This window comes from Phacochoerus africanus, chromosome 2, assembly GCF_016906955.1.
Source record: "Phacochoerus africanus isolate WHEZ1 chromosome 2, ROS_Pafr_v1, whole genome shotgun sequence".
NCBI lineage: Eukaryota > Metazoa > Chordata > Mammalia > Artiodactyla > Suidae > Phacochoerus > Phacochoerus africanus.
This window is the reverse complement of record NC_062545.1, coordinates 15460749-15487310: the sequence shown is the minus strand read 5'-3', so window position 1 is coordinate 15487310 and position 26562 is coordinate 15460749. Positions and strand designations below refer to the sequence as shown.

At 44.7% G+C, this 26562-nt stretch overlaps 1 protein-coding gene across 2 annotated transcripts in view; it reads left to right on the top strand.

The window, feature by feature from the left end:
- Positions 1-26562, top strand: part of PLEKHG1 (pleckstrin homology and RhoGEF domain containing G1) — a 242893-nt gene that overhangs the window by 91201 nt on the left and 125130 nt on the right. The window contains exon 1 of one of the 2 annotated variants that reach the window (XM_047769940.1): positions 20243-20553. The exons of the other annotated variant lie outside the window; for it this stretch is intronic. The gene's annotated coding sequence lies outside the window, so the exon portion shown is untranslated. Of the gene's footprint in view, positions 1-20242; positions 20554-26562 lie in introns of those variants that run through there. 2 annotated transcript variants of the gene reach the window in all.

Sequence of the window (26562 nt, the reverse complement as noted above, 5' to 3'; positions counted from 1 at the left end):
GAGTTCTGCAGTGTTATGGGGTTCAAGTTTCAGGGCAGAATTACCAATAACAAAGGTTTGGCTTTAGCATGTGATTATTTCCAACTGCCAAGTGTTGAAGCTTTCTTGGGAAGCTGTTCTAACCATCCATGAGCAAATGTCTGAGGATGTGGAGAGATAAAACATCTAGGTGCTTTTTGAGTATGGATCGAAAACCTGGGCTTTATTTCTTTTCTTCTTTCACATCTTTTTCTTTTTTTTTAATTAAAGCAGTTGATTTGCAATGTTGTACCAATTTCTGCTGTACAGTGAAGTGACCTAGTCATGCATACATAAACATTCTTTTTAAAAAATATTATTTTACATCATGGTCTATCCTAGGAAATTGGATAGTGCTGTACCCTAGGATCTTATTGTGTATCCATTCTGAATGTAATAGTTTGCAGCCTCTAACTCCCAACTCCCAGTCCATCCCACTCCCTCTCCACTACACAGCAACATGGGTGCAACTAGAGATTATCATTCTAAGAGAAGTAAGTCATAAAGAGAAGTATCAATACTATATAACCTCACTTGTATGTGGAATCTAAAATATGGTCTACCTACAAATGAACTGATCTACAAAATAGAAACAGACTCACAAACATGGAGAATAGACTGGGCTTTATTATATTAGGTTAATAGTAATGCTGCAGTTTTTATTTATTTATTTATTTTTGTCTCTCTCTCTCTCTCTCTCTCTTTTTTTGTTTTCTCTTGGGCTGCTCCTGCGGCATATGGAGGTTCCCAGGCTAGGGGTCTGATTGGAGCTGTGGCCACCGGCCTACGGCACAGCCACAGCAGCGCAGGATCTGAGCCGAGCCTGCAACCTACACCACAGCTCACGGCAACGCCGGATCCTTAACCCACTGAACAAGGCTAGGGATCAAACCCGCAATCTCATGGTTCCTCGTCGGATCCGTTTCCGCTGCGCCACAACAGGAACTCCATGATGATGCAGTTTTTAAAACATGATGTGTCTGAGTACCAATTAACCATGAACTGGAAACCATTCTAAACATATCACCTTTCATTTCTAAGAATATAGATAATAAACCCCTAAAAGAGGATAAAAATATTAATAAAGTTTTCTAAACCAATCTGTTAAATTTTTTTTGAAATTGCACATAGAGGTGAAGGGGCCACACTGATGGATGGTAGCCTTACCTGACTTTGATGTAGAAGAGAAAATAAATGTGGAAATCATTTTTGCAGTGTATTAAGAGTTTGACATGAGAAGGCTCCAATGCCTTTTCTTTATTCCAGTTGCTGTTTTTAATAAAGAGCACATTTAACAGTTTTTAATATATTTTAACCTAGGTTTTCATCTTAGAATGAATACTAAACTACAAAGAGATGCTTAGTCGTTTGTTAAACTTCTTGAGCTTTACCGCCATGTTCATAAATTTTGACGTGATATCTAGTAGCAGGGAAGATGTGAATCTTAAATTTAAATAGGAGACAAATATAGGCAGCCCACTTTGACCACAGTGTTCTCTTTGAAGTTTCCATATAATAAAACAGATGTCATAAAGTAGATCATGTTTTCCCATGGGAATTTTTTATATTTATGAGATACTTTCTTTACGAAACATTAGCCTCTAATTATGTAATAGCATGTTTTTAAAAATTGAAATAATTGAAATAGAAATATCACGCACACTCATTACACTGAAGATCCCAATGCATTACATTCATTCATTCATTCCAAAAATGCTCATTGAATATGTACTGTGTGCCAGGCACTACTCCAGGCAAAAAACACATGCTGTCCCCATCAATATTACAAAGCAGAGTAGTGGAGGAGATGACTAAAAACCCAATATTTTGCAAATTATAAATTTTAGGGAAAAATACAGGCGTTGCCTTAAGGAAGTGGTCACCAAAGAGAGCTCTGACAGATCAGTGGTAGCTATTGTGGGAGGTTGTTTATGGCAGAAAAGCAATGTGAAGAGTCTATGACTCCTTGGAGAAACTTTGAGAAGAGCAATGAGACTGAAGGAGTGGAGAAGGCCAGTACGGTGATCAAGGAGGCAGGGACTAGACATGTGAGGGGTTGGAGGCCATGTCAAAGATCTGACGATTGTCCTTGAAGAAATGAAAAGGCGAGGCAGAGTTTTCAGTTGATGGGGGAAAAGTAGGGTGACATTCGATTTGCAGTTTGAAAAGTTTGTGGCGCAACAGTCCTACAGCCTCCAGGAAAAGGTTTAGTATGTTCTATTAGTACAAATGAAAGATGAGCAGAGCAAAGATAGAGGAAAGTAAGTGACATTTGAAAGAGAGTTAGGATGTTAAAAAAATTTTTAAACAGGAGGTGGTAATGGTTTTCATGTCTGCAGGAACAACGGAAAGGATGGCTCTAGCATTTCTGGCTGGTATATCCATGCACATGGTAGTAGCATTCAGTTTCCTGTGAAATCTCACAGCTGAGATAGCAAACAGTCGCTGGGATATACTGGCCTGTTGCTCAGATGTTTAGGCCAAACATACAAATGAGTGATTGGATGGTCCTGCAAAGGAAACTGAAGAGGAATATCTGTATAGGCAGGAGGAGGAAGACCTGGATAATGAGAGGTCATGGTCCCCAAGGGAAGGCAGCCCTTTGAGAAGAAGGGAGTGGCCCAAAGTGTCAGAAGCTGCCAGGAAGCCATCGAAGAAAGAGATGGATAAAGACCAGTGGGATTAAGAAGTATGACACTGCATAGCACCGGCAACTATATCCAGTCTCTTGGGATAGACCATAATGGAGATGAAATGAGAAAAAGAATATATATACCTGTATGACTCGGTCCCTATGCTATACAGCATAAATTGACTCAACACTGTAAATCAACTAAACCCTAATTAAAAAATACTTTTTTAAAAAAAGAGAGCTGTTTGGGTGGTTGGAGAGGGTGAGGAGAAACCTAGACTGGAGTGGGTCGGGGAAGAAATGAAGTTATCCATTGTGATTTTTACCCTTGAGACAACAGCTACAGCCAGAGGAGGAGGACACAGGGAGGGGTCAAGGGAGCGCATTCTTAGACAGGCAAGTCTGAACACATTCTCCTACTCTTAGGGCAGATAGAGAAGACCTGCCTTTGACACCTAAAGGACGTCTCTAAACAGCAGGACTTGCTTGTGTATGTGAGAATCCCAATTCTACATGAATACTTCTTTCTGGGATTATCAACACCAGCAGAACCACACAAGTGTTGCTCTTTCTCCCGTACATATGCCACGGGGGAGGGGCCGTTATCTTGTCACGATCTTGGGCACAGCATCCAATTCAGAGCCATCAACCTGGGTTGTGGTGATCACTTAGAGAAGAGCCTTGAGGAGAGAGCATCCTTTGCTTTTCATTTTCCATTGTTTTAAAACAATGAAGAATTTGCCCCGTGCTCCTCTTGTTGAGAGCTATGCAAACACAAATGACTCCATGCCCTTGGAGTTGAGAAAACAGGTTTTCTTTCCCATTCCTTGGAGCAATTAGCTATGTACAGCTATTACCACTAAATGTGACACGTTAATCCAAAGACCATTGCTAAGTCCAGAACAGAATCTCAGTGGCATCTGAGTAAGAGAACCAGGTCATTCAGAGTCTGCTGGAGGCCCCATAGTGTGGGGAGACTCTCAAACCTGTGGCTCTAAATCCAGATTTTACCCCTCCTCAATTTCCTTCTGGTTAGCCTTGAATGCAGAATGGAATTCAGAGCAGCTGCCTGGATAAGCCTGGCAATAATCATCTCAAGTCAGCCTCCTTGGCAGTGCATTCACAACCTGCTGCCTTACAATGCTGCTCTAGCCTTGATGTCTAGAGAGCCTGTAAACATAGGCTCTCCTTTCTCTTTTCTAATACTTACTCTTTGCCTCAGTACACCTGCTTCAGAACCCTGGACTGTGTCAGGTCAAGGGCAGGCAGTGGTAGACTGCCTCCAAAAGCTCCTGATGCTTAGGCTTAGCCTGCAGTTTCAGAGGCCACCCAGCCACCTGCTTATGGCAGGGCACAATGCCCACAGATCTGAGGCTCTCGATAGAGTTCCTCACCTGTGGGCAAAGTCATCTTAAGCTGAGTCACCTGGCAGAGTCAAAACTGTACGTGGGATAAGGCTTAAAGGCTCACCAGGTCACCAAAAACGTCAACCGTGTGACTCTAAAAGCCAGGAGTGGCACAAAACAACTTGCCATAAGTCGCCAAATAAACACCAGTGGCCACATCCAGTACAGCATCTGCCAGAAGCACCAGTCTTCAAGGGTTATTTTGTTTCCCAAATACCATGTCCAAGAGTCAATCTGCCAGATGTTGGGGGGTGGGGGAGGGAGGGGGAGGATAACTAAGACCCTCTCCTCTCACCAGGGTTCTGAACCAATTTGAGAATTTGAAACAAAGGAGCAAGGCAGAGGGAGACAAAACTCTCACTTTTTATTACTGATAAACCGAACTTGGAGAGTACATCTTATGACTGTGGACAGGTGAGCATCCTAATACTAAACTCAGAATCAGAAGCCTTTCCACCAGCAGATGACGGGGGCAGCCCTCCCCACAGAGGAGTGGAGCTTTCCTGGGAAGGGCAGCAAAACACATGCTGTCCGTGGGGAGCCCGCTGCCCAAAGAGCCAAAGGCTGGGGCTAGGCGACCCCTGCCCAGTTTTCCCTTCTACGTTTGCCACTCTAATCCCTGATTCCTGCACCCAAGAGAACTGTGTGCAAGGAATCAAATCGAGACCAGGAGCTCTTGGAAGCCCACCCAGATGGAAGAAAACCTCAGGAACCAGGAGGAAATTCCCTCCACAGCCAGCACCCCAACACACACACACACCCAACAGCTCTTTCCAGAAGTCACCGTGGGAGGTCAGACATTTGCTACAGAGATGGAAGCCATTCCTAGTTCTCATAGCTCAGTGCTCAGTTTGGCAATCAACAACCACGTCATTGCAGCTTGACGTGCGTTTCTACAGTCAGCATTAGCTAAGAGTCCTCTGTGTACCCGAACCCTGAGAGATTCTAAGGAGTTATTCCAAGAAGCACGTGGCCCCCTTCAGCCCCCATCCTCCATGGAAGGTGGGTGGGGTCAGTACCTACACTTCTGAAATTTAGAGAGGAGTTGGTTCCTCATCATCTCACCATAGGAAATGAGAAGCCAACATCCTTGAGCTGAAGTTTGTCGTGAGCCGTCTGGGCCTTTCCAGAACCTTCCGCATGATGCCGGTATTCTAGATATCCTGTCTGAAGAAAAAGTACGTTTCCTTCCCCCGTGTGCCCCTTTTCACCAGCGCAGGGGGGAGGGCATCTGGTAACAAGACGGATGGGGGAGGGGATGACGTCATGGGCTCCCTCTGCGTCTTTGTCCTGGTGAAGAGCGTCCTCGGGCCCTGGCGGGTCTCTTTCAGGAAGCGTCTGTGGGAACCGGGAAGGGTGGGGCTGCCCTCCCCAGGCAGGACATTACTCTTCTTCCTCTTCCTGACCACGTTTCCAGCAGCAGTCGTGGTCCTTGCTCGGCTTCCTGTTGGGGAAAACCTTGGCTCCGCGCGGCCACCTGCTACCCCTGGCACACTGGGGACAGCAGAGCGTTCCGCGCTGCTGTGCAGCCCAGACTTACAGACCCCTGGACGATGGTTTCCGGGGCCTACGGCATCTAAAGCAAAGAAGGAGCCGTTCTTTGCGGGGGTGGACGGCGCAGGGAGCTGCTGCTGTGGCCAGTCACGTTCTGGGCCAGGACATCCCAGGCAAGAGCGAAGTGTGGGGATTCCGAGGGGGCCTGGGGTGGAGGAAGGACAAGGGGACATCCTGGGACAGCTGTGCAGCCAGGATGGTGAGGGGGCTTCAGGGGAAAATGAGGGGGTCCGGCAGCCCTGTTAGTGTGGAGAGAGGCATGGGTGTTGCTGGACCCTTGCCTGGCCTCGGGGCTGATTCTCCTCAATCAGCAGACCACGAGCTGGTCATGCTGTGCTGGTGGCAGAGGTGACGAAGGTGTGGCTCCTGACTTCCAGACGTGCTCAGGCCAGGAGGCTGGTTTCTTCAGACCCTCCTTGATCCAGAGGAAGAAAAAGGCAGAGTAAAGGCAGGCGCCCCAGGGCTCTTAGACCTCGGGGAGCAGTCATTTCAGGGCGAGCCCGGGAATCTGTGTTTTATCCAGTGTTTCTGGTGTGCAGTGAGGTCGGAGGCATGGGTGAGTGGGACAGCCAGAGGTCAGGGGCCGCAGCCGAGTGGGACAAGTGCTGTGGTTGTGAGCCTGGGCGACTCTGAGGGCAAAGCAGCCATACCGACGTGGAAGACTCAGGGGTGGGCTTGGGGAGTTTCACTCAGGGATCCCCTGGCTCCGTCTCCCTACTTCCTCATGTGGCTCCATCTCACCTGGGTGCCTGATAACAGCAGCTGTGCAGGGCCCTCTGTATCTGAGTTGGAGCAGTTGGCTGTGCTTCTGGCCACGAGGCCTGTGTCTCCCACCCTGGACTTCCAATTCGCCCCCTGGGGATGGGTGGCTCCTGTCTACAGGACCTCCGATGTGTGGCAGCAGGAATGACCAAGCATCACAGAAGAGCCCTGCCTGGGGGCCTCAGTCATTCTCTACAGTTTCCAGAACTGATCTTTGGCTTTCAGCATTCCTGTGGTTATCGTGGCCACCTCATCCTGGGACCGGAGCCGAGGTGCCTTCTGCTGGTCCTGATAGATCCCCACCCGGAATCCCTACCGCCCCTCCTACATCTTCACACATCGTTCCCCTAGAGCGGATTCAGGGCAAATGCACGGCCATGTTCCCGCCTCCTAACTCCATCCCCTGATGGAGTCCAAGGGACACGGGACCATCCGCAAGACCCCTGCCTAATGGTTCAACCTCAAGGCCAAGACCACATTCCAGGTTTGAGTACCTGGCTCCCCTGCTGTGCTTCCTTGATGCCCCCTGACCCGCACAGGAGTGTCCCCAAGAGAACAGGTTCAGCCTGTCTTTGCGACTCTAAGGGTCATAGGAGCTGAGAGACTGTGGAAGGCCTCTTTGTCCTTTTCTCCAAAGTATAGGTACTGTTGCCCCCTGAGCAGCCCTCCCCTGAACCCCCGCAGAGCCCAGCTAGGCCCTCTGGGGCAGAGGGAGCTGCCCATGGCAGGGGGAGCCCCCGATCCAGTGAGGAAGGAGGGGGGGAGGTCCATTGCCAGGAGGATCCGGACTTGTCCCCCTCCAGTGAGAGCGCACTGTACCCCAGCTGCACGCCTGAACCCCCCTGAGATTGAGCACAGAGAGTAAAGCCACGGCTTCCTCCCCTCACACCCTCTCAGATCCCCATCCTTCGTCTCTACCTTCTCCCCATCTGCCACGATGCCACGGTTTTTCTATGGTGTGGAAAAGTCAAAAGAATAAGCAAAGGAGAGGAGTTTCGACTAAGTGAATATGTAAAAAATGTATTCCCCACACACTGATGCTTTTTAGTACAAAGGAAGCTTTTTAAAAAAATTATGATGATTATGGAGAGATTTGGGGAAATTGCCTGCCTTCTGCAAAAACAACCTTGATCTTACTAGGTAGGGTATATCGGGGGATGAGGAAAAAAAAGAGTGAAATCAGGTCATGGATGGTTCCATCTACCATTATTTGATGGTTCCAGCAAATAATAGCAAAGGGCTCAGCCGACCTGCAATTAATTCAATCATAGTACCACCCAGGCCGAATGAATATAGATTACCACAGAATTCTAGAACCCTCTGTGATGGGCCCCTCCCACAGCTTGAACACCATCATTGGTCTCTAACCAACGTGCACCTGACATCTTGACCAGTAGGGGGCATATGTGAGCAGTGTACTCCGTGTGAGACACACAGGTTCCACCTACTCAGTCCCAGGCAGCTCCAACTAGCTTACAAGGAGAAAAAAGAATTAGGTCACTGGAATCAGTTCATTTTCCCCAAGGTTTTGAGCATTTTCATGACTGTGAATTTTTATTAAATTCTTTTAATCAACTTTCCTCATCTGCAAAAGCTGATATAATTCTGTTGATGGGAACACTCAGATGTTCCTAATAGTTTTCATATGTTGTAGACAAATTGTTTATCTAGACAGCTCTTTGGAAAAACAATGGCCCAAAAGCTGTTCCAATTTAGGCGAGAAAATAAACTGGGAAAAGAAAAGTAAATTCACAGGTACCTGCCCTACCTCCACACACAGAATTTTTCTTTTTTTTTCTTTCTTTTTTTTTTTTTTGGCTGTGCCCACAGCATGTGGAAGTTCCCCAGCCAGGGCTTGAATCTACACCACAGCAGCGACCATGCCAGATCCTTAACCCACTGAGCCACAGGGGACATCCCAGACTCATTTTTAAATATTGAAAAATTAGACCTGACTTCTTTAAGTGAAAAATGAAGACTCACACAAACAAAGCCCCTCTGTGAAGGAGACTGGCACGTCTGTCTTACTGACCGTTCTCTTCTATCTATGGGCTCTGCGCAGGGCCCTCGTTTTTGTTTTTGCTGTTGTCTGCCTTTTCTCGTCTCATCTCCCCAACTTTCCCTGGGCCTCCAGGGAGGAGTGAAGGATGCACCTGTGGGTGGAGAACGAAGCAAAGGCGGGTGGAACTGCCCGGACCTGTCTGCCAGGGTGTGGCAACATCACAGGTGGACGGGATCCGCCTGGCAGTGGCAACCTGACCTGGCTGTCCACCCCTCCCGGTCACCCAGCAGGGCCACGGCCACCCGGGGGACGTGCTGTCAACCACCATGGTGGGGGCTCTGGTCAGAGGGTGGAGGACTCGGAGCTCTCCTCGAAGGGCAGAATCCAGACTTCTCGTCCCCCAGAGCCAAGATGGGATTCAGACTCGAGGTATGTCTGCCAGGGCTGTTTCTCTTAAAGGGTTCGGGAAGGTGAGAATGCGCTTACACGTAGAATGGACAAATCTAGAGTCTGTTGTTCCTCTCAGCTTATTATAAATTAGGGCTGACTCATTTGTGGGAGGGCTATTTTTCCTTTTCCTAGGCAAAGACATAAGGACCTTCAGTGTTCACACAGGAAAAGGTCATTCTCCCACCTTATTTTCCTTCAAGAGCTTTTATTTTAAGACGTCACCCTTGGTTCTGTGATATGGGTCGTTGACGCATAAGACAGAAAAGGTTCACTGGCTTTTCACAGATTCTAGTCTAAAGCCTAACACGGTATTATTACCTCTGGTATGGGAATTGGTAAAAGTCATGAGTTTCTGGGTTTCCCTCTTAATTATTTTTATTTTCTGTTACTATTGTTTTGAGGCAGAAGTAGAACGAGTGACCAAAATGTAGCTGTCTGATTAACTCAGGAGGTTACAATGGCCTTTTCTAGAAGAAATTTTCATTGGAATGAAAACCTTTGGGAATTCTTGACCTCATCCTACTCTGTCTAGACCTTGGACTTCTTAACGATCTTACCTAGAAGGGACCCCTTTGGTCTTCTTGGTGGTTGACCCAGGAGAAGAGCACAGAGCCAGAAGCAGGGGGGAGCCCAGAAGGAACCAAGTCCCAGGGGCTTTCTGAGCTGGCCTGCTGCCCCTCCAAGGGATTCTCTCTGACCCAGAGTCCTGAGAGTTTCCCAAGCAGTAAATGCTCACTGTTCTTTTCTTTCAACAAATATGTATTGGAAGCCAGTAGGCACCTGCCATTTTTCTGGAGGCCACCTTGCTCTGGTCTCTAGCTAACCAGAGGCGTGAAAACTAGACGGTGTGGTTGGTTCTGTCCTGATGGTGGTTTCCAACCAGACTTTTCAGGCTGACCATGTTCAAGAGGAATCAACCCAAGACAGTCTTGTGAAAATGGTCTGATGCGTCTATTTCTGGCCAGAGAGTCCGTTGTTGTTTAACCAGGAGGAAGGCGCCGCGGTGTTCTCAACTGCCCAGAGCGAGATTACTGTTCACATCGTCCGTTCAGCAAGGCCTGTGAATCAAAGTATTTCAAACCTTGAGCCCCTGGTTCTGCTCCTAGTACGACCGTTTAACAATCCTGAGAGCTTTACAAGATGACAAAGGACTATGCTAACATGCAAGGGATTTTTGAATAGCTTTATTGAGATACAATATACATGCCATACAATTCCCCATTTAAAGGGTACAATTCAATGGTGTCTGGAACAGCACAGTCTTCATTTTTTGAAGCTGCGGAAAAATCTATAGAAGATGTGTCATTTTAGCTATTTTAAAGTGCAGGGTTCAGTGGCATTGATCACATTTAAAATCATGGGCCATGATCACCACTATCTTTCAAAACTTTTTTGTCACCCCAAACAGAAGTTCTGTCCCCATAGACTCCTCCTTCTCCCCCGGCCCCACCTTTAGGAACCTCTAATCTACTTCTTGTCTGGAAGTGTGTCCTTATTCTAGGTATTTCAGATAAAGAGAGTCATACGATATTTTTTTCCTTTCGGGTCTGGCTTGTTTCACTTAGCAAGATGTTTTAAAGATTTATCCCCTTCATGGATCAGAACTTGCTTTCTTTTTGTGGCTGAAGGGATAGTATGTTTTAATGATCTTCTATTTGATTCTCCCTCCCCTTAGTATACCTTATTTTCTGACCTGATCATGAAGGAATCTTCAGGTATTTTTCAGTCCATTGGTATTTTCAAATTTATTTACTGTCTGAAGAAACTCTTAGGAAGGTGTTTATTTTCAGTTAGTTCTTTAAAGGCAGGGGCCCTGGAGTCGTCTTTTTCAAAAATATTTTTACCCATAATGTCTAGTCCAGGTCCTGATTTAAAGTAATTATTCAAGGGAGTTCCCGTCGTGGCTCAGTGGTTAACCAGTCCAACTAGGAACCATGAGGTTGAGGGTTCGATCCCTGGCCTTGCTCAGTGGGTTAAGGATCCCGCGTTGCCATGAGCTGTGGTGTAGGTTGAAGATGCAGCTCGGATCCCATGTTGCTGTGGCTCTGGCGTAGGCTGGCAGCTACGGATCCGATTCGACCCCTAGCCTGGGAACCTCCATATGCCGCAGGAGCAGCCCAAGAAATGGCAAAAAGACAAAAATAAATAAATAAATAAATAAAATAAAGTAATTATTCAACACACTTACCTCGAGATGGACAGGTGACTAGTTCATAAGGTTTTACTTTTAGGTACCAGGAAAGCGATTTTGAAATAAAAAAATAATATGATCTTTATGCTTGAGTTTTTTATTCTCTGGAGCAAGGATATTTTCTTTGGGCATAAAAATTCTTAACTGCATTTATTTCACACTCCCTAGAATCACTAAGATATCAAGAGTAGATGTGTTATGTAACATAAATATTTAACGGTGACATGTCAGGAGATGACTCAGGAAATCTGACAATGCCTGGTTCATACTAGTTTAGAGAATATTTGGAGATGTTTTTTAGCGAGGGTGGTCGGAGGATCCCAGCTGCTAAGCAGTGTGATGTGAATCAAGTCTTTTCATCTCGTGACTGCTCCTGACGCTGTCTGCCTGGTTATTCTTTCCCAGTGCTGGGCTCAGGGATTGGGAAACGTCAAACTGAAACAGAAGCTGCTCAGGTTGGAGATGCCCTTTGACCTCTCACTGGATTAAGAAACCTGTAGGCAAGGGTGGATTTGGGTGATTCAATGTGTTCGTCTTTTTTTTTTTTTTTTTTTCAGTGATTTCTTAAAAAAATTAAAGCATAGTTGATTTACAGTGCTGTGCCCAAAGCGTTCATCTTTAAATACAAAATGTAGGAGTTCCCTGGTGGCCTAGTGAGTTAAGGATCTGGCATTGTCACTGCTGTGGCACAGGTTCATTCCCTGGCCCGGGAACTTCCTAATTCTATGAGCACAACCAAAAATAAAATAAAAAATAAATACAAGATGTAACTATGTTTCTGCCAGGTCTGTCCAGATAAGTAAGGACGGATGTGTGTGGTGTGTGGCAGCCCACCACGCAGCATCCTAAAACATGCTCTTATTGTGCTTTGACTCTTTCAAAACTTGTGAAGGTCGTGAGAGGAAAGATGAGGAATGCAAAAGGAAGCCTTTGATGACTTGGAAATAAACCATCAAAGGATACCTTTGCTGTAAATGATTCTCCATCCACTTTCTCAGTACCTAACCAAGAACAAACGTTTGCACATTTTAGTTTTTTTAATTCATTTTCTTGAAGTATAGTTGATTTACAGTGTTGTGTTAATTTCTGCTATATAGCAGAGTGATTCGGCTATACATATCATATTCTTTTTCATATTCCTTTCCTTTGTGATTTGTCATAGGATGTTGACTCTAGGTCCCTGTGCTATACAGGAGGACCTTGTTGTTTATCTGTTCTACATATAATAGTTTGCACCTGCTAATTCCAGACTGCCAACCCATCCTCCCCTGCCTTTCCTCCCCCTGGGCCACCACAAAGGGTACTTTCGATGTCTGTGAGTCTGTTTCCGTCACGTAGATAAGTTAATTTGCATTTGCACATTTTAAACTGCAACTGAGTTACTTGCTTCGTTGAGTGAAATCATGTCCACTTTAGTACATGCACTGTTTCAGAAATTCTGTTCTTCGATGAAGCTCCTGTGCATGCATGCAAGACTTGGTTGCATCTCCCATTTGCAGCGTGGCAGAGGCAACTCAATCCACTTGCTTGCCCCGTGGTCCTCCCTCCTTATCTAGCTGGCAAGCCCAGTTAGAACTCCGTGGCTTAATACTCTCTAATTCCACCATGCCCAGCGTCCTATGTGAGGTAGGCACTCGGAGACTCAATGACTCTTTGGTAGCAGGGCCTTCGGAAGCATGAACTGCAAAATGTTACCAAGTAAGGAGCCTGGTTTTCATAGACGGCCTGTATAATCTATCTTGATGCCTTGTAAGTCATACCAGGTACTTAAGGTATTACTGCTTTTCACATTTCAAAGGCATACAGACTACCATTGGCCTCAATATAAAATAATAATTTCTGACTGCAGGACTCTACACCCTGTAGTCAAAAAGAAAGCCCTTCCTTCCTCATTTCTCAGTGACAGCCTGTAATCATCTTCGAGTCATTTTTAAGATTCTTTCTAAACCATCATTTCCTTCATTCTGTCGGCTGGGGAGCAGCTTCTCCTTGTATGAATGGAATGGTTCTCATTCCTTCCCAAGCTCAGCCACCCATCTGGGGAAAAGAGGTAGCTGTAAATCTCAGCCAACTTTCTTTTTCAACAATTATGCTGGGAGCAAAGTGTAACGATAAAGTCACCACCAGATATTTATTGAGGACCTGGGAGAAGTTTCACGTAACCATTAAAGAGAATATGAGTTCTACCCAAACCTGATTTCCCTGTTCCGTTCCAGCCTAGGCTTGAAGGAGCAGGGATCAGGGATGGATCTGGGTTAAGGTCCATCTAGAACCTGGCCCACCTCCCTCTTTAGGACTAAGAGAAGGTTGAAGTAGCCTGGTTAGGCTTCTGTAAATTGCAACTAGAATATTTAATCTTACCCCATACATGGCCTAGGAACTTGAGGCAACAACAAAATGAACACTGAGAAATAGCACATCATGGCTTGGTGTTTGTTCTTTTGTTTTTCTTTTTAGGGCCACGCCTGTGGCATATGGAAGTTCTCAGGCTAGGGGTCAAATCAGAACTGCACTTGACAGCTTACACCACAGCCGCAGTGACTCCAGATCCAAGCCGCATCTGCGACCCACTGAGCAAGGCCAGGGATTGAACCCGCATCCTCATGGATCCTAATCGGATTCTTAACCAGCTGAGCCACAATGGCAACTCCTGTGTGTGTGTGTCTGTGTCTGTGTGTGTGTCTGTGTGTATGGTTTATTTGTAAATTAAAATTGTTTTATCTTTGTAAACCAAATCAAAATACATTTTATCATGAATGATGACTAAATATGACAATAGTGTTTTAAAATAATATACTGTATCTGTCACGTTGTGTGATGAAGTTTAATAGCCACTTGTACTCTGACCTATACTAATCTTGCTTAGTTTAGATAAGCCTAGTGGCTTTGTGGCACAATGGTAGCGGGTCTGACTCCAGATGAGCTATATATCCCTTTTCCTGCATTTCCTCATAATTAACTATGTAATTACTATTTGATGAGCCCCTTACTTAAATTAGAATAATCATAGGGCTTATGAGTCAATAAATATTCACTGAGCAACTGCTTATGTGTAAGACTAATGGGCATGCTAGAAAGGTAAAGAATTACTAAGGCTTTTCCTTTTTTTAAATTGAGGTACAATGGACATATTATTAGTTTCAGGTGTACCGCATAATGATATGATATTGTATATATCATGAAATGATCACCGCAATTAGTCTTGTTAACATCCATTACCACACATAGTTACAGAATTTTTTTCTCATGGTGACAACTTTTAAGATCTATCTGAGACTTACCCTTGACCCCCAGAGAGTGTGATCTAGAGAAAACAATATAAAGAAAATCGGCAAAGGAGCCTGCTCTGTCACAAAGGGATCAGTGGCATCTTGGGAGGGCTGGGACACAGGTTCGATCCCTAGCCTGGCACAGTCCGTGGGTTAAGAATCCGGCACTGCTGCAGCTGCAGCTCAGGCTGCAACTGTAGCTTGGATCTGATTCCCGGCCCAGGAACTCTATATGCTGCAGGGTAGCCAAACAAAGTGAAAGGAAATGCAGCAAATGTAATAAGAATAAACAGAATTAAAGAAGTGGTAAATGGATATAGAAAGAAGAAATGATTCATTTTAAGAGAGAATATCGTTTCCCATGTAAGGAGAACTTGAGTTGGGCCCTCCAAACCATTGAAGATGCTTCAGCTCTGGACTAACAGAAAGTCGATATTTGCTCTTGTTACACTTTCAGCCTTTTTTCATTCATGAAGGTTCTACTGAGTCACACTGAAGGCTTGAAATTAATTTAGTTCTACCGTCGGGGGCAATTAGAGTATAGAAGCAAATTCAAAGGCCCTGAGTGCATTGTGAGTTCTGTACTCAGAGAACAGTGGGAAGAGCACCCCAAGGGTGGGTACTACCTGAGCAAAGGCCCAGAGCTATGAAGAGTGAGTGGTATTTGTGGGGAATGTTGAGTGGTCCAATATGGCTCTAGGACTTGGCCAGACCCTGGACAGGCTAACTGCCAAGACAGGGAGTGGACTTGATCTGTAAACCATAGGGAATTCTAACAAGCTTTCCTGGTGGAATTTAGCAAGATATACTAGGGAGGCCATTATAGGAATTCAGTCCAGGGGTTCCCATCGTGGCTCAGTGGAAATGAATCTATTATCCATGAGGACGCAGGCTTGATCCCTGGCCTCGTTTGGTGGGTTAGGATCCGGTGTTGCCATGAGCTGTGGTGTAGGTCACAGACGTGGCTTGGATCTGGTATTACTGCGGCTGTGGTGTAGGCCAGCAGGTACAGCTCTGATTTGACCCCTAGCCTGGGAACCTCCATGTGCCACAGGTATAGCTCTAAAAAACTATATAACATATACACTTATCATCTATATATGATATATACACATATCACTGTTATCCTTAGTGTCACCAATTTGAGGACATTCTTAGCACTCAGAGCAAGAAAAATGAAAGTCATTTTAAAAAAATTCAGGCAGGAGTTCCCTTTGTGGCGCAGTGGTTAACAAATCCAACTAGGAACCATGAGATTGCAGGTTCAATCCCTGGCCTTGCTCAGTGGGTTAAGGATCTGGGTGTTGCTGTGAGCTATGTTGTAAGTCGCAAATGTGGCTCAGATCCTGAGTTGCTGTGGCTCCGGCGCAGGCCAGTGGCTATAGCTCGATTAGACCCCTAGCCTGGGAACCTCCATATGCCGTGGGAGCAGCTCAAGAAAAGGCAAAAAGACAAAAAAAAAAAAAAAATTCAGGCCAAAACTGTGAAAGTGACAGTAAGGAGAGGAAGGATGGCAAGAAGGGACATAGACTTAACTGATTTTGTGTTATGGCCTATGTAAAAGTTGTTGTGGCTATTGTGCATTAAGCTCTGTTATCCCGATTATTATACCCAGGGGATTTTAATTTGTGGAGGTGACTGAATGAGAACACAGAGAGACCAATGCCACTTAAAGAAGATTTTATTATTTACATTTCCCAAGAGACGGGTCCTGGCATGCCACGCAGGGCCACATGGGGCAGTACCGGTGTTGATCAGAAAACAGAAAGAAGTGAGGGGAAGGCCTAGGCCAAAATTTTACTGGGGCTTCTGCAGGGTTGCCCGTGCAGGGCAGGGCCGGATCACCAGTTTAGGACGGACTAATATGAATAATTCCTGGGGGCGCTGGGGCACAGGGGTTTCCCCTACTGGTCTGGTACCTGGCCCTGGGGTTTTGTGTGAGTTAGAGAAGGGCGTGGCTCAGAGCTTGGGCACCGGATCTCAGGGAGATGTCAGCAACTTTGGCTGTTAATTTGGTCCTGCAATGAATGGATACTAAAAAGATGAAGACAGAATCTAAGAAAACATGAGTTTGAAAATCTCCGTCTGTATCAGGATGCTGGGCCAAATGCTGTATGTGCATTATCGCCTTTGGTCTCTCCGCCACCTGTAGTAGGTGCCACATCACCCCCACTTTGCACCTGAAGCAACTGAGACCCAGAAGGGTTCAACAGTTTACCCAGGTTCCTTCAGGTCATGATTTTTCCAACCAGATTCAACCCTTGTCATCATCAGCTCCAGCCGCTGCCAGTAAGCTCCCACGTGGCCTTCTCCACTTGGTTATTCCTCCCTCAGGGCTCAGGATGCGAGACTAGTCCTGCTGAAAAAGGAGTGTTGGAAACTCATAGGAAGCTTCCCCAGAGCTCCCTGGACTGGAGACCTGAGGTCAGTTCATGTGGTTCACTGGCTCTCTCTCTCTAAGTCTTTCTGATTCTACCTGCTTCATCAGAATAGTGGTGAGATGTACTTGCATACTGGTGGCCTACCATTCAGCATGTTATAATAAGCAAATAAATAAAAATGTGTCGCTTAAGGACTGTCTCCTCCCTTCCTGGAAACTGATTCTCAACTTTTGGCTCTTTTCTCTCTGATCTTTTTAACTCTGAAACTTGGAAGCTTTCATGTCAGCAAACAAAGCCCTTGGCAGACTCTTTTCTCCCCTGTGTCGTGAGCCAATGATCCAGACTGCCTGGGGAAGCATCTCTGAATTCCCTGGAATAGACTCTGAGGTCCTGCATCAGTAACGACCCCGTTTGGTCACTGTCCAGCACAATTCCTTGGATGGGCCAACCTCTCCCCATGAGGTCTGTCTCTTCACAACTGCCATGGCTTTGTTTTCTAACACTTGGCTGCCTTCTCACACGCGCTCTCCACGCATCTTCATGCATCACGTCCCCGAAGAGCCAGCTCGGTGCTCAGCCTCCGCGAAAAGGTGTCCAGAGCACCCGTAAATCACACAACCACATCCGTGAAGCATCTGCTTTGCACAAAGCCGTCAGGGGGGATCAGAGTCAGGATCTCAGGGCGCTTGGGACTGGCTTGAGAGGCAGGGAAAATGGTCAAGGGGCAAATAACACTTCGGAAACTGAAGGCCATGGCACAGGAGAGTTTAGAGGTTATTCCCCACCAAATCGGTACTGCTTTGTATGTAGTTACTGCTTCGCGCATCCTCATCTTTCTGTGTGGTCCCGATGGTTTGCCTGGGGGCTTTCACTCTTGAACTAGACTGTGAGCCATCAGAGAGAAACATTGCAAGTCTAGTTTATAAGAGCCATTGCAGAAGGAACATGGCAGCAAGTCTTGTTTTCTGCCATTAATTCAGTTATGTAGGTGGGGGGCGATAAATTAAAAGTTTGGGGCGTTCCTGTCTTGGTGCAGCAGAAACAAATCTCCCCTAGGAACCATGCAGTTGCGGGTTCGATCCCTGGCCTCACTCAGTGGGTTAAGGAGCCGGCATTGCCATGGGCTGTGATGTAGGTCGCAGACGCAGCTCTGATCTGGCATTGCTGTGGCTCTGGCGTAAGCCAGTGGCTACAGCTCCAAATGGTCCCCTAGCCTGGGAACTTCCCATGTGCCACGGGTGCAGCCCTACAAAGACCAACAACAACAAAAAAAAGAGTTTGGGATTGACATATACACACTGCTGCATATAAAATAGGCAAACGGCAAGGACTTCCTGTATAGCACTGGGAACTATATTTAAGTATCTTGTAATAACCCATAATGGAAAAGCATCTGAGGAGTTCCTGTTTTGGCTCAGTGGTTAACGAATCCGACTAGGAACCATGAGGTTTCAGGTTCGATCCCTGGCCTTGCTCGGTGGGTTAAGGATCTGGCGTTGCCATGAGCGGTGGTGTAGGTCGCAGACGCAGCTTGGATCCCGAGTTGCTGTGGCTGTGGTGTAGGCCGGCGGCTACCGCTCCGATTCAATCCCTAGCCTGGGAACCTCCACATGCTGTGGGTGCAGCCCTAGAAATGGCAAAAAGACCAAAAAAAAAAAAAAAAAATTAGAAAAGAATCTGAAAAAGACTCTCTCCCTCTCTTCTCTCTCTCTCTTTATATACAGTAAAGCCGAATCGCTTTGCTATACACCTGAAACTAACACAACATTGTAAATTTTTAAAATTCAATTTTTAAAATCATGCTTTTTAAAGTATAAATTTTTCATATTTGTATATTAGCGAAAACAAAAAACTACAACTTGTAACCTCAAAAAAAGGGTACGTGGCACACAATGAACATGTGTAATGCTCTGGTCCTCCTGACTGAGTGAGTCCCATCTGTCAGAGGCTGTTCTAGTCAATTCCTGGGAACTGGAGCTGCCTGATGCTTGTAAGTCGTCACTTCCCTTAATCTTCGACGCTAGTAAGTTCTTACGAAACCGAAGTTTAAAAACGTCAGTCTAAGTTTTGCTCTGGAATCCTCAAGTCGTCGGTATTTTATGATTTTTCCATTGACATTTTAACAGCCAGCAATGGCTTTAAAAAGAATTGGGAAAATGCATCTGTCGGTCTCTCTATTGGAGTTTCTGTTGTGTTTTTGTTTCCATGTGAACTTTATTTTTTCAGAAGTTTATAGGCCTTTTGCTCCGTGGCAAGATTCAGCAACAAGTTTCCGTTCCAAAGAACAGTATTTATCCTAGGAGAAAATCGCCTCTGCTTTCCATTTTCTTTACAAAGAAGTTTCTCAGTGCTTTATGCTTCTAGAAGTTGAATTTAGTTTGATGTCTTCACCAATGTAATTTTTTTCATATTTGATCCTTTTGAAAAAGTTCTTAAAAGCCACAGGTATATATAGCACATTATCCTTTGGGTATGGTTTTTGGGTTTGGTGGTTTTTTGGTGTTTTTATTTTGTGTTTTGTTTTGTTGATGCTGAGTTGCCTTTCCTTGGTCTTAGTTTGAGATAAGGGTGTAGAATATATTAGGAATTCACTAGAAATATAGCTCTGATCTATAGACCAACATTCTAGATTGCCTAGTCTCCTTTCCTTGAAATATTAAGTACACGGCAATGGTTAGGAAAATAAATCTGGATGGAATATTGGCTCTTGCACTTCCACTCATGTCACTTTGACTTGTGATATTTCTCGCTTAAGCCTCAAATTGCCCATCTTTGAAATGGGAGCAATTAAATACTTATAAAACCTTATATATATATTTTTTTTAACATTCTGCATTACTGGTTTTGTTTTTTTAAGTTGACAGTCTTATTTGGGGTTAGCAGAAAATTGCAATTCAGGGTCTGCAACCATAGTGAGCCACATGCAAGTTCCTGGAGACCTAGTAATTCTTATAAGAATTGCCAAATGTTCATGCAGGGCCGAACAAACACGAGCTCACCAACATCCATGATTCTTGTTTTGTAGATTAGCAGTAAGGTGTCTGAGCTGAAAGTTTCTATCAGGAACTCTATCTGGCTGTTGAAGTTTTCTTGAAAACAAAAATGTGCCCTCCCACCCCGAATGGAAGTGATTTTGTGTGAAAATATCTGTAAAGTGACCAGAGCTGCTTATCGAAATTACTCTAGTCAGGAAGAGAGAGGAAGGGGGAAAAAGAGACACCAACATCAAATGCTTTCACTGACAGACAGGTGGAATCTGAAAAAAGGACGCAATGAACTTCTTTGCAGAACAGATACTGACTCACAGACTTTGAAAAACTTACAGTTTCCAAAGGAGACAGGTCGGGGGGGATAGGGGATGCGCTGGGGGTGTGGGATGGAAATCCTAAAAAATTGGATTGTGATAATCATTGTACAACTATAAATGTAATACATTCATTGAGTAATAAAAAATAAATAAAATTTAAAAATTAAAATAAAAAAAACAAATTAGTCAGGAAGAAAGAGGAAGGGGAAAAAAGGCCATTAAAATAGTAATTCAAATTTAGAAACTTCACCTTAAAAATATTAATTTAGCATTTTCTTGACCACTTTCACAGCATAGGCAAACGAACCTGGGTTGTTCTTTATGTCAGAAGTTATGGAGAAAGGGCATAAGCCTGGTTTTTGCCTCCAGTTGGGTCCAAAGCCTTGGCTATATATCAAGGTTGTAACGAGGGAGAATTTAGATCACAGAGAATATTTTAGAATGTTTTCCCTCTGTAAACATTTTTAAAAGCCCATATATCTTTAAAATTATATCTTTGATAGCTGAAGTTGAAAGTCGAGGGAGCCTTGCAGCGGAATTCACGCCAAAACCCAGAGACGGAAGGTAAAGCCGCTGGCGAGGTGAGCAGGGCGCTGTGTGTGTGAAGTCTTTCCCCTGCTCTCCCTGAAGCCCTGAGCCACTTTAAGGCCTGCGGTGATGACAGGCTGCTACCTCTGACAAAAATTTGCAGTTTTCATTTGAAATCAGAGGATGACATTGAAACACTTCTTAATCTTGCATTAAGCACATTTGACTGTCTAGTCACACAGACACACACACACACACACACACACACACACGAATGCTCACACACCTCCCCCCACTTCCAGCAGCACTGGTGCTGGGGCCAGGGCTCTGTTTTTGTTCAGCCCCATCGATCTCACTGCCTGAGTATGTTTCTGAACGAGAGCCTCTCTATGCAAAATGCACGAAGGGACTTTTAGCCAGCCAGAATTTGAAAAATGAATCACTGATTGATGAACATTCTCTTACAAGTGCTTTCTAGGTCCAGAGATATAAGATATTGTCTGTGCAGAGGACAAAAATCTCAAGGTAAGTACTCTGTGTGAAGACTGAGTCCCCTGGTGCTCTGAACAGTGGCTTCAGAAACCAACTTGAAAACTGCTACGGAAGTGGTTTTCTCTTTACTTGTGAATAAATACTTAAATAGAAGACTTTATTGTCTTTCCAAGAATAAAATTATGTTTGAACTACCAAGAAAATAAGCAGAGCGTACACTATGGCCAAAAAAAAAAGTCTTGGTTTTGATTATTTGGGTGAGTTCTAATTATATATGTATGGGTGTATAGACATATATATTGCACTAAATGTTGCTAGAGACTATGGAAATCATGTTACTCTCAGACGTACTTTTAGGTATGTGAATAGGGGTTCCCATGGTGGTGCAGCTGAAATGAACCCAGCTAGTATCCATGAGGACGCCGGTTCGATCCCTGGCCTTGCTCAGGGGGTTGAGGATCCGGCATCGCCCTAAGCTGCCATGTAGGTCTCAGATGCTGCTCGGATCCTGCGTTGCTGCGGCTGTGGTATAGGCTGGCAGCTGCAGCTCCGATTTGACCCTTAGCCTGGGAACTTCTATATGCCTCGTGTGCTGCCCCAAAACAATTAAATAAATAAATACATTTAAGCAATTAAATAAATAAATACATTTAAGCTCAAACAATATATATGATGATCTGATTCTGAAAGAGTAAAGATCCTTACAATATGTAAATTCTCCAGCTTAAAATTATGAATAAGGAGTTCCCACTGTGGTAGAGTGAGTTAAGGATCTGACTGTAGAGGCTCAGGTTGTTGCTGTGGTGCAGGTTCGATCTCTGGCCCAGGAACTTCCATGTGCTGCAGGTACAGCCTTTAAAAAAATAATATATATATTATTTTATATATATGAGTAAAAGTAAATTTTCGATTACTTAGGCCTCAGGATAACTGGACATGCTGTAGGCACTGGGGAGAGAGCTGAACTTGGGTCAGGCCTCCAGCTCTCTAGCTGTGTGTCTCTGGCGGTTTCTTTCATTACTGTCTCGGTGTCCTCAGAATCTGTGGGCCCCCAGCCCTTGAAGGAAAGAGTCCTGGGTGGAAACGGCAGCCAGAGAGCAGGGATATTTCAGGACACTCAACTGGGAAATTCGTCGAGATGCCTGGGCATTGGGGAAGTGGCACCAGTATGGTCCAGCACAAGCTTCTTCAATTTCAGGATCATGCCCAAGGCTGGCCCTGGAAGGGAGGGGCCCTGTTGCAAGAAATCTGCTGGGTCATTTAGAATTCAGGGGACCCTGGCCAGGGGTTGTCAGCTCTCTGTGTACCGGCAGAGACAAGCGTGGCTTCTCCACCCTCTGAAACATCCGTTTATTCTGGCTGGCTCGCTGTGGGAAGACTGACACACAGCTCCCACCGTGCGGGGGAAGATGCTGTGTTTTGGTTCCTAAAACCAGAGCAGCCTTTTTAGGGCGGAGAATCCAAAGTGTCACCACATCATTGCCTGCTCAGGAAAGTAGTTCTAGTTCCCTTTTTTTTGTCAGACCTGGAGAATCTACTTCTTAGGAACTTCTGAAGACATTTTATTCTTCTGATAGGCTGCTTGCTGCTTTTTTTTTTTTTTTTTTCTTTTTAGGGCTGCACCAGCCGAATATGGAAGTTCTCAGGACAGAGCTACAGCTGCCAGCCTACACCACAGCTCACAGCAACACACTGGATCCTTAACCCACTGAGCAAGGACAGGGGTGGAACCCGAGTCTGGTTTGGATACTAGTCTGGTTTGTTACCATTGAGCCATGCCGGCTACTCCTGCTGCTGCTTTTTTTAATTTTAATTTTTTTTATATTCAGCTGAAGAGCAAATGTTGGCAGATCAGTTGTGAACCGCCTTGTTTTATATCATTTTTGAAAAACAGTTGCTAGTTAAGGAAGTTGTCACATTAATGATTTGACTCCCTAACTTCCTTATTATGAAAATGGGATGCAGAGGAAACCACACCTAATTGACATATTCCAACTAATTGAAATATTCCACTTTAATACTTCGAGGTACATATATAAGAGAATAGAACATGGCCAAGGAAGAATATTTGGGGAACCTTTAAGGTGTTGATAAGATCAATTGTTAACAAATACAACAATGGGGGCTTTTAAAGATTACTCGGGGAAATGTAACAAAATTCAATTACTTCCTCCATGCCACTCCAAGACAGATAATATAGAAAGTTCTAAAGCCCCTTATTTATCCTTTGTGTGTGTGTTTGGGAGGGGTCAGGATTTGCGGACAGTAAATCTTGGGTTCACCTCTCACTTTAAGAGGTTAGGAGTTCCCACTGTGGCACACTCGGTTAAGGACCTGACAACAATGGCTTGGTTCGATTTCAGTCCAGACTCAGTGGGTTCAAGGATCCAGTGTAGGTTGCAGCTGCAGCTCGGATTCAGTCCCCGGCCTAGGAACTTCCATATGCCTCAGGTGCAGCCATAAAAAAAAATTTTTTAAATAAAAGAGGCCAAATGGCTTTACTCGTAAGCGTTCATATGTCTAGATGATTTGGAAAACAGGTTAATCTGCTTATAATTGTTAAGCTCAGTCTCTGGAGAAGAATTTTTTTATGTTCTTCTTTCAAGGACAATCCCATTTGTACAATTTATGTGCTTAACTTTTATCTTTTTCTTGCAGCTATTACCTATAAAGGCAAATTTCAGAGTAACCTCAGGTGACAGTAGTGGTGTTCACCACCTTTTACAGCTCTTTTTCTTTTCTTCCCTTTGTTTCCATGTCCTGCGTGAGTAAAATGTAACATTCCTTAGTCGCTGTAAATCTCAGTACAGGCGAGATTGCCTGTACTCTGTGGACTGGCCCAGTGTCACTGGTCTGGTCTTGTCACTGTACCATAATTATAATTATGCAAAACGTTGGCCTTGGGGAACTGCATGAGGATACCGGAGACAGCTTTGTACTTTTTTTTTTTTTTTGGCAATTTCTTATTTCAAAATTAAAATTTCTTTTTTGGCCTTTTATTTGGGTCTTTTTAGGGCCGTACCTGCGGCATATGGAGGTTCCCAGGCTAGGGGTCTAATCTGAGCTGTAGCTGCGGGCCTATGCCAGAGCCACACCAATGCAGGATCTGCGCCGCATCTGCGATCTACACCACAGCTCATGGCAACGCCAGATCCTTAACCCACTGAGCAAGGCCAGGGATCGAACCGGCAACCTCATGGTTCCTAGTCGGATTCGTTAACCACTGTGCCACGAAGGGAACTCCTGCCCAGGCTATTCTAATAAAATGCTTTGGTTCAGAAAGTGACTACCAGGTATTAAGTCCTGTAAGGTTTTGTGGCTCACAGATAATTGCCTTGTAATTTAGATGTTCCATAAATGCTTCTTGACGTCCGTGGTCCCTAAAGCACATTGCTAATGGGGAAGACAGACTTTTGGTGATGAGGTCTGTCTTCTTAGTCAGGTCATGCCCTTTGACCCTACCTACAAGTCAATGGGCCAGTTCCCAGACTCCCTTATATACTAGAAGCAATCATGCTGAGAGCTGGCTGACATCCTGTGAGCACCTAGTATGTGCCAGACTCCACCCTGCCCTACACTCATTAAATCCCTTCAGCTTTGGAAGACCCTGGGATGGCATAAAAATGAAGCCGTTTTAAAAGTGGCAAGTTTACACAATCATCAAATAAGGACCCAACCTTCTAAATAGTTGGATCGTAACAAAAGGCCATGGATTCTCTCAGCTAAACAAATAAACACGAAAGTTTCCTTTTGATTTAAAATGCAAACAAAAGAAAACTTTGAAATCATCTAATCATCCTTCTCTTCTGAGAATAAATACTGGCAATTGTCCATGACCCCTGCTTTCTGCTAACTCCTGCTCTGTTTAGCATGGCAAGAGCCAAATTGTAGATCACAAGTTTTGGTAAATAGCTCAGGGTGAGAGTAATATTTGCTGTCGGCGCTAAGCAGGTCTGCATTGTTTTAGATTGATTCTGTGCAGGGGTAGGTGGAGAGGGGTCAGAGGGAAGTTCCACTGTTATAATGAATCATGATGTAACTTGCCTGCCAGCAAGACGCTTCCAGGTGTCTCAGCTAAATTGTGGGAAGACAGCAATCCCCACCTGTGCTCAGGGCTCCAGCAAGCTGCCCAGTCTCCCTTGGACTCTCCTGCTACAGAGCAGCTGGGATCCACTATTTATTGGGAGGATGCAAAGTGAGGAAAGCAGAAGCTCAGCCACTAACTAGGTCATTGATTCTTAAAACATGTTCCTAAGACCAGCAGCAACACCATCTGGGGGCATGTTAGAAATTCTCAGGCCTTGGAGTTCCCTGGGGGCTCAGTGGGTTAAAAGTCCAGCATCGTCACTGCTGTGGCTCATGTCCCTGCTGTGTGGTGGGCGCCATGGGGGTAGTTTCTGATGCAGCCTCTCCTCCTGGCTTCTTACTGCATCCTCACATGGCCTTTGCTCTGTGCAGAGAAAGAGGTTTCTGTTGCCTTCTTTTCTTTGTTTCCAGTGTGCAGCACCGTAATTCAGCTGCTGTGTGCATTACAGAGTGATCACTCCCACGGTCTAGTCTCCATCAATCCCATACAGTTGATCCCCTTCGCTCATTTTACTCATCCCCCAATACCCCTCTTCTCTGGTCACCACGAATCTCAGCTCTGTATTTATGAGTTTGTTTTTGCTTTATTCTGTTTTTTTTTTCATTTGTTTTGTTTTATTTAGATTCCACATAGGAGTGAAATCATATGGTATTTGCCTCCTTCCTGATTTATTTCACGTAGCGTAATAACTTCAAAGGTCCATCCATGCTGTCGCAAATGGCAAAATTTTTGTTACTTTTTGTGGCTGAGTAGTATTCCACTGTATATACATATACATATTGTGTGTGTGTATATATATATATATTCCATAGTGTGTGTATGTGTGTGTGTGTGTATCACAGCTTCTTTATCCATTCATCTGTTGATGGACACTTCCATATCTTGGCAATTTTAAATAGTGCTGCTATGAACATTGGGGTGCATGAGTCTTTTCAAATTAGTGTTTTAGGCTTTTTTCGGATATATCCCCAGGAGTGGTATTGCTGTCAAATAGTAGTTCAATTTTTAGTTTTTTGAGAAACTTCCATACTGTTTTCCACTATGGCTACACCAATTTACATTCCCACCAGTAGTATACAAGGTTCCTGTTTCTCCATGTCCTCACCAACATTTGTTATTTGTGTTCTTTTTTTATTACTCAATGAATTTATTACGTTTATAGCTGTATAATGTTCATCGCAACCCAATTTTATAGCATTTCCATCCCAAACCCCAGTGCATCCCCCCACCCCCCAATCTGTCTCCTTTGGAAACCATAAGTTTTTCAATGTCTGTGAGTCAGTATCTGTTCTGCAAAGAAGTTCCATCTGTCCTTTTTTCAGATGCCGCATGTCAGTGATAGCATTTGATGTTGCTGTCTCATTGTATGGCTAACTTCACTTAGCATGATAATTTCTGGGTCCATCCATGTTGCTGAAAATGCCGTTATTTCATTCCTTTTAGTGGCTGAGTAATATTCCATCGTGTATATGTACCACATCTT